Raw genomic sequence first — 8,695 nt, 5'->3', positions numbered from 1 at the left:
CATTGGAAGATGTGAAGGTTATTTTAACTGCCTTTGACAAAAGTTATCTTCAAAATTTTCCGAAACGTTTGGGGTTGAAATTCATATTTTGTAATAAAGTGTCTTCAGATAATGTTATTATAACCGTATGTGTTTACATTATTTGTAGAAAAGTCATCTAAACCTTGTTCCCGCTCTCAGTGCTCCATCTCCGGTTGCTTTCCTCTCCCGGAATATTTGATCGTCTGACTTCCCGCTCCTGCGCAGTCTGCCCTGGCCTAAACACCACTTTAACTTTCGTATTTTCTTCTCTCTCCCCTCCGCAAATATGTCGGAGTATAGCTCGGTACCCGCACCCGGGGCTGGAGCTCCTCTCGGCGGACATCTAGCTATCGGTAACGGTGGTGGAATAAAAAAGATGCCTTTGCAGACGCTGTACAACGGGCCCGGCAGGTGAGACAGAAGCGGGAGGCAGTGTAGCTATGCGCGTGAGTGCCACTGGGAAGGGGTGAAGAAAATGTGACTATTGTCTTGTTTCGTGGTTGTTAGCTTGCAAAGCTGGCTGACTATGTTTGGCGACCAATCAATACTGTTGCCAGTTATGATTATTATAGCTCTCTAGTTAACGTTTATAAGTCAAGTGAATTTGAAGACCCAGTTGACGTGCCACTGCAGAAATACCGTTATGATGTTGTTACCAATGCATGCATGCTGTTCGCCGTCTCCCAATGTTGTTGTGTTGTTGAGAGCTGGCTGCGTCTGCTGCATGCAAAGACAAAGTCCTGATGATGGACAAGCAGGCTTCGAGCCCTCAGCGTGTCTGTGTTTTTGAGTGCATTCCCAACAAAGTATATATCCTCAGCTAGCCAGCCAACACTGTCAAGTTTGCCCACTTGAGTTGAATTACCATCATTCCGCTCACAAACAATTAGCATCTCATGTAATATTTGAAGTTGCTTATCAACGTTAGTTAATACCCAGGACCAGCACAAATAAATCAGACATTCTCATCATGTCATCGCTATTTGAATATCTGTTATGTGTTCAAGTGACTTCAACTTTTGTGCATCAGATTGCTGCCAAGATTGGTGAATGTGCAGGGGTAGCCCCTATGAACAACATCAATGCACCAGACGTCTTTCCCTTCACAGCACAGAAACGACAGCTGGAGGACCCAGGTACACACACACACTGCTGGGGAGTGTGAAAGGGCCACTGCCCATGAGAACGTCTGATAACAGGAGTGTGTGCACACACATTATTGTGAGATCAGATTCAACCTTTGTTTACTTGTTTTTTTTCTTCCCACAGATCAACCTGAGAGCAAGAAAATGGCTCCACAGAGTGATGTGGACTCAGCCACAGCTCTCTGTAAGTTGCTCTTCCTCATGTCTCCTACTACCTACAAAACCTGCTCTGTGTCTTACAGGAATATCAACCCTCTCCCCTGGTCGGTGTCTGTACTGTCCGGCCCCTGTTCTGTGTCAGTACTGTTTCGCCCCTCTCCCCTGGTCTGTGTCTGTACTATCCAAACCCTCTTCCCTGGTCGGTGTCTGTACTATCCAAACCCTCTCCCCTGGTCTGTCTGTACTATCCAAACCCTCTTCCCTAGTCGGTGTCTGTACTATCCAAACCCTCTTCTTCGCTGTCTGTACTATCCAAACCCTCTTCCCTGGTCGGTGTCTGTACTATCCGGCCCCTCTCCCCTGGTCGGTGTCTGTACTATCCAAACCCTCTCCCTGGTCGGTGTCTGTACTATCCAAACCCTCTCCCCTGGTCGGTGTCTGTACTATCCAAACCCTCTCCCCTGGTCGGTGTCTGTACTATCCAAACCCTCTCCCCTGGTCGGTGTCTGTACTATCCAAACCCTCTCCCCTGGTCGGTGTCTGTACTATCCAAACCCTCTCCCCTGGTCTGTCTGTACTATCCAAACCCTCTTCCCTGGTCGGTGTCTGTACTATCCAAACCCTCTCCCCTGGTCGGTGTCTGTACTATCCAAACCCTCTTCCCTGGTCGGTGTCTGTACTATCCAAACCCTCTCCCCTGGTCGGTGTCTGTACTATCCAAACCCTCTCCCCTGGTCGGTCACTGTGGGCATCACCTGTGTTTGTCTTGTCCTCATTTTGCAGTGTGTCAGTAATCTGAGCCCTGTCCTCTCTCTATATATCTCTTTCTTTCTCTCTTTCCTTTTACAGCTATCGGAGCCCAACTTGCAGCACTGGCCCAGCAGAGGTAAGTCATTAGCATAATTGATCCATAACAATCCAAGTAGATCTCTAAAATGAAGGGAAATAGGAATAGGTGATTGGAATTAGTTCTTCAGCAGAAGATTAATGGTGACAATATGTTGACAATTTGGAAAACAAACTGTTGTGCTTGGCTTCTCTCTCCCACAGTGCCAGGCTCACAACCACCTCTGAGGAGTACAGTGTTCCTGATGGAATGGTGGGACTCAGTAAGTACACTTTCTCCAACATGGTCACCGGATTATTTTTTTTGTGTTGATGTGTTGAATTTGAACATTACTGGACTCATCATGAACATCAGAATCAATAAAACTAACAGCTCTCCCCTCTTCCTCTCCTCCAGTCATTGGCCGGGGCGGAGAACAGATCAATAAGATCCAGCAGGAATCAGGCTGCAAGGTTCAGATAGCCTCAGGTGAGGGACTGGCAAGTGTGGCCTTTATAGTCAATGGTTAGAACCAGAGCTATAGTTGAACTCTCTTCGTGTGTGTGTGTGTGTGTGTTATTGACTGTTGGTTGTTTTCAGACAGTGGAGGTTTACCAGAGAGGAGTGTCTCTCTCACAGGGTCCCCAGACTCCATACAGTAAGTGAGATCCTACTAGCTAATTGTGACATTTTGTATTGTTATCACAAGATGCTGTTCACCTCTAGCCACTGAATTTCCACAGTGCTATCATTATGTATGGCATATCTCTGTAGTTCCACTATTAATGTGTGCTGTTGCACTCATCAGTTGAGTTGACTCACCCCTCTCGCTCTTCCACTCTGACTAGGAAAGCCAAGATTTTATTAGATGAGATTGTGTCTCGGGGGAGGGGCACGCCCCCCTCATCCTTCCACGAGGCGACCAATGGACAGAGTGGCTCAGGGCAGGAGATGATGATTCCCGCAGGCAAGGCTGGCCTCATCATCGGCAAGGGAGGGGAGACCATCAAACAGCTACAGGTATATACAAACAGTCAGTCGGCCTCACCAGTAGCCACCAGTAGCCAGAGTTTCATCGCAAACAGGCTGATGTTTGCAGTCATGCAAATAATTTTTGGGGTTGTTAAATCTACAGAGCAAAAAAGAAATGTAAGCAGGAAAATCTCGTATCTCATTACACAAGTGTTTCATGGGCCATGTGAGTGAGAGTTGAGTGAATCATTGCCATCAGTTGGTTGAGCAGAGCTGACCATGCGGTCTGTCTGCGGCATTGACAGGAGCGAGCAGGAGTGAAGATGATCCTGATTCAGGACGCGTCTCAGGGACCCAACATGGACAAGCCCCTGCGCATCATCGGGGAGCCATCCAAAGTGGAGGTAACACAAGGCCTTGCTACAATCTGCATCCCATATTGAATTGGCATGCTGTACTGCAGCTCTGCAGATGGGGGATTTGGTAGCAACTTTTGATGTGCTAATGCTGTTCTCGCTAACGAGACATCATAAAGTTGTTTGAATTAGAAAATCTGTCCTGTGGGTCTGCTCAGCAAGCCATGGAGTTGGTGCAGGAGATACTGAGGGAGAGGGATCAGCCTGGCTTCGGAGACAGGAACGAGTATGGCTCCCGCATGGGGGGAGGTGGGGGAGCCATGGACGTAAGTGAGAGGGAGGTGTGTGTGTGGAGAGGGACTCACATTCCCCATCACAGGTTTTATTTGTATGAGAGTGAGCACCTTCCTATAGCTATCAGTCTAGTCTATTTGGCGCTGTCTTACCTGCTCTCTGATTGGCTAGGTTCCGGTGCCACGACACTCTGTCGGGGTGGTGATTGGTCGCAACGGGGAGATGATCAAGAAGATTCAGAACGACGCAGGAGTTAGGATACAGTTTAAACCAGGTATATAACGTTTCATAGTCATGTCATATGAACTACTTGTACTCGACTCATTTACACGGGTTACTCACAAGTTGTGTGGTGTCTACTAACAAGCTCTACATTCTGGTTGTGGTGTTGCACAATCTCAGAGGAAATGTCCTGTCGTTGCAGATGATGGCACAGGTCCTGATAAGATGGCCCACATCATGGGCCCACCAGACTGCTGTGACAATGCTGCCCAGATCATCCAGGAGCTACTGCAGAGCATCAGGGTCAGAGAGGAGGTAGGACAGGGAGTACATACCTCACACACACATAGAGTATCTGAAAAACAGCCACTGCTCACATGCCAGCTTGGAACTGTTTAAATACAAGTGTATTGGAGCTGCCATGATGCCGTGCCTTGTGGAACATACAACATTCAACACATTTAGTGAGCCACTGGAACATTGTAAACAAATGGAACATTGTAAACAAATGGACTCCATAACCTAGACAAATGATAGTCCTAGAGCATTCCCATAATTCCCCATACAGTACATTACTGTTATTAGGAGGTAAATATCTTCATTTTAAACAAACTGACTTTCTGACGTCCAGGACTTAAATATAAATTGTATTAAGACCCTCTTTTTTTCTCTCTCTCTCTCTTCCACCCTCCTTCCTTCTCAGGGTCCTCCCGGGCCTCCAGGCATGTCCCCGAGTGGTGGCGGCAGGGGCCGCAGCAGAGGGGACCAGGGGAGCTGGGGTCCCCCTGGTGGTGGAGGAGGGGAGATGACTTTCTCCCTTCCGGCCCACAAGTGTGGCCTGGTGATTGGACGGGGCGGGGAGAACATCAAGGCCATCAACCAGCAGACTGGGGCGTTTGTGGAGATCTCCCGCCAGCTGCCCCCCAACGGGGACCCTAACTTCAAGCTCTTTGTCATTCGAGGCTCTCCACAGCAGATAGATCACGCCAAGCAGCTCATCGAGGACAAGATCGAGGTATGCAGGGTTCCTGCTCAGGGTAAGGAGGAAAGGGCTGAAGGATGGATGGATGGGTTTGTGGTTTGGGGAAATGGACATGATTGCTTCAACGCAAAATCAATGGAGTCAAACTGGCAATTGAGTTGCTTTCAGTCTTTTCACCATAGATGTGAACATAATGTCCATGCATCTAACTGGTTGTGCTTTCCAGGGTCCCCTCTGCCCTGTTTGTCCAGGTCCTGGTGGACCAGGCCCCATGGGTCCCTATAATCCTGGTCCCTACAACCCAGGACCCCCAGGAGCCCCTGGACCACAGTGAGTGGAGACTGGAAATGTAGTCATCCTAAACTCTGGCTTTTACAAGCCTCTACTGGCTAAAATGTTACATCACAACGATACAATCATTGATTGGACCAATGGAAGTCTACTGAGTAGTAACTGTGTTTTCTCTACCCCCCAAGTGGAGGTGTTCATGGCTACCCCCCACAGGGCTGGGGCAACACCTACCAGCAGTGGCAGCCCCAAGTAACCCACGACCCCAGTGAGTGACCTGCAACATTGAACTTTCAGACCCTCACTGTGGACAGGAAATGGTTACATTGGAACTATAACTTTCAATGGCCTCCCAATGTTTTCTCTCGCTGTAATCACTTATTTGAAAAGACTGAGAAAGGGAAAGCGATATGGAGTCAACTCCATCCAGCCTACCAGTGGTCTCTTTTGGGGTTTCCTACTATATAGTTTTATCTCCTTGTCATTTCAAAACAGTGGTTACAACAGAGAGCAGGTTTTAGTTAGCTTGGTCCCAGATATGTTTCTGCTCTCTTGCCAACTCCATTGTCTGGTGTCACAATGTCCATAGGAGTACAGCACAAACTGGGGCCAGGCTAGCTTTTAGTGGTACATAACCCTGCAACTATTATCAAAATCATCTGTGATGGGAGAATGTCTTTCTGTGTTGGCTATTGATAATAACTCCCCCTATCTCTCTCTGTCCCCTGGTTTCTAAGCACAGGCAGATAGCAGGGCACGCTCAGCCCTATGAGGACCTCACCTCCAACTGCCATCTTTTTTAGGCAAGGCAGCCGGTGCCGCGGACCCTAACGCAGCCTGGGCAGCCTATTATGGCCAGTACTACCAGGGAGGGCAGCCAGGGGGAGCAGGGCCCGGCCAGCCCCCCACCAACCCCACCGCTGGTGGCCCAGCACCTGGAGACCAGCCCCAGGCCAGCCAGACCCCTGGGGGCCAGCCTGACTACACCAAGGCCTGGGAGGAGTACTACAAGAAGATGGGTGTTGGTGAGACCACTGGTCCACTATAGTTACCAGAATAACACCACGGGAGGAAAGAATGCAGTTGTTTCCCTCTTAGAATAGGAAAGATGGGCACTGTCTAATTTTGTCATTTTAGACCGTGTCTATCTTTCCCATGTAATTTTGTATCGAGGCGTATAGCTGTCGCTACTGTTGTGGGCTATTGACTATGCTTGACTTTAGATTACTTTCAAGGTCTAAAATCATCTGACAAACTTTAATTTTGAAGTGAACCAGTGCTTTAAGAACACAAATCTTTCATCATGTTAACCTTGTCGATCATAGCATATCTCTTCTTCATCCATAAGACCCCCTCTCATCTGCTCCCCTAGCCCAGGCAGGAGGCTCTGCAGCAGGGCCAGGAGCAGCAGGTGCCCCAGCAGCCCCAGGTGGAGGCCAGCAGGACTACAGTGCAGCCTGGGCAGAGTACTACAGGCAGCAGGCTGCTTACTATGGCAACACAGGACAGGCCCCAGGACAGCCTGCTACCCCTCAGCAAGGCCAGCAGGTAAAGTTACACTGAGTGTACTGTGACAGTTCTCAGATGTGTATGTCTAACAAGTTGTGTGTTGTACGTTGCCTAGGTGTGTGCGTTCTGTCCTGAGGTGTACTGGCCTGGGTTGCAGTCTGTTTTTGGCATCCAGGCTGAAGATGTTACTGGTTGTTGTGGTTCTCTGACTCTGTACTCTTACTCTGTTCTTTCTCTCCAGACACAGTGAGAAGCTCGGCTGAGACTCATAAAGAGCGAGAATAAAGAAAGGCTACTACCACTTAACCCAACCAGTCAACAGAATCCGGGCCATTTAAAAAATAAATAAAAAATGCTATATTTTTTGTTCTGAAGGGATTCTGTGCTGGCAGTCCTTTCCCTGTCCCTCCCCTTTCCCCATCCAACTCACCACCTGTTTAAATAAATATGCGAAGAGAACAAACTATTGCTTTGTCTGTGAGCTGAATAATGGGATGGATTTCTAGGACTGTTCTCTTTCATTTTGGTTCCCTGATATCGTCCCTTGTTTTATCTGTCAATAAAAACATGAACTTGGGAGATTTGAACTGGAAACCATGAAAGCCAGATTTACTTCCGGAAATGCTCATCACTCCCCCAATGAAATCCCACTTTCCCCTTTTTTAATTGTATTTACCACAGCCAAGCTGTCTATTCAAGTGACTTACTTCTAGTCCTACACTACTAATACTGCATTTACTGAAATTAACATTGATTTATAAAGATTACAATCAGTTGCGTTAATGGTAAAATGATTAAGAGTGGGAGGTTTTGCTTTTAAAGGTGATTATTTGAATTGCTTGGTAGTTTGATTTCTCCTTCATCTGGAACATTCCCATCGCCTAAGTTGTTTGGTCTTCATACATTTTGAGCTTTGGTTTTGATTTTATGTTCCGTGAATTATATTTTTGTTTTCTCTGTGTGTGACTGTACAGTATTTAGAATGTGTCCCCACAAGTGATGATAAACATGAGTGTGTTTGCACAGCGGAAGACTTCAGTGATTGTGGAATGCTAGTTAACATAACCATGGGTATATCTACAGTGAGAAGTTACCTACTGCATACATCCCATAACACGAGTCTGTTTAACTCAACCTGTTGCACGGGAGACGGATGGTGTTAGAAGTTTTAGTTTTCCTTGATCTGTGACATGGTCTTATACATTGTATGTTTTTGTTTTTTATTTTTCAATTGTTTTGAATAAAGTTCCAATAAAAGATGTCCTGACCTCCCACCAGTTAGATCACCTTCTGATGGTCATTGGGGACAGGCGATATCCCTGCCCAGGGAAAAAACCTGTGGCCATAGTTATAGGCTTTAAACGGGGCTGGTTGCAAAATTCAGGAACTTTCTATAAATTCCCTGAAATACCAGTAGGGGGATTCCCAGAATCAGGAGGAAATAAGCAGGAAATCCAGAATCCTCCAACTCGAATTTCTGGAAAACCAGGGAATTTATTGCAAGTTCACAGAATTTTGCAACCCTAACTAGGGTCCCTGGTCAGGGAAAAACTCCTGGCCCTATTCAGAGTGAGTTACGGTTGCACTGGAATAAGCTGTGGTTGAAGTCATGAGTAAGATGGCTATTTATGGCTGTTGAGGTTGTTAACCTCAGGGTTGTATTCATAAGGGACTAACGGACTGAAACAGGGAGGGACTACCTGGACTTGTCCAATAAGTGCACATTTCCTGTTGCAAAACGTTTTGGTACTGTGTGCCCAAATGAACATGACCCAGACATGTTGAATCACTAACTCTTGAGGAAGAATGGCAGCTTGGGCACTGTATTGGAGTCTGCATTTTGCAAGGCACAGTGTTGGTATTGTGAATAAAATGACCACCAGCAGCAATATTCTGTTGAATTAAAAGGGTGAAAAGTCAA

The 8,695-nt window shown here is 47.0% G+C and overlaps 1 pseudogene; it reads left to right on the top strand.

Moving 5' to 3' along the window:
• Window positions 1-80: 80 nt before the first annotated feature.
• Window positions 81-8,695, top strand: LOC135554557 (far upstream element-binding protein 2-like; annotated as a pseudogene).

The sequence above is a fragment of the Oncorhynchus masou genome, chromosome 14 (assembly GCF_036934945.1).
Source record: "Oncorhynchus masou masou isolate Uvic2021 chromosome 14, UVic_Omas_1.1, whole genome shotgun sequence".
In the NCBI taxonomy this organism is placed as follows: Eukaryota; Metazoa; Chordata; class Actinopteri; order Salmoniformes; family Salmonidae; genus Oncorhynchus; species Oncorhynchus masou.
Note: the sequence above shows the minus strand (reverse complement) of the source record. Positions and strands in the feature narration are given on the sequence as shown.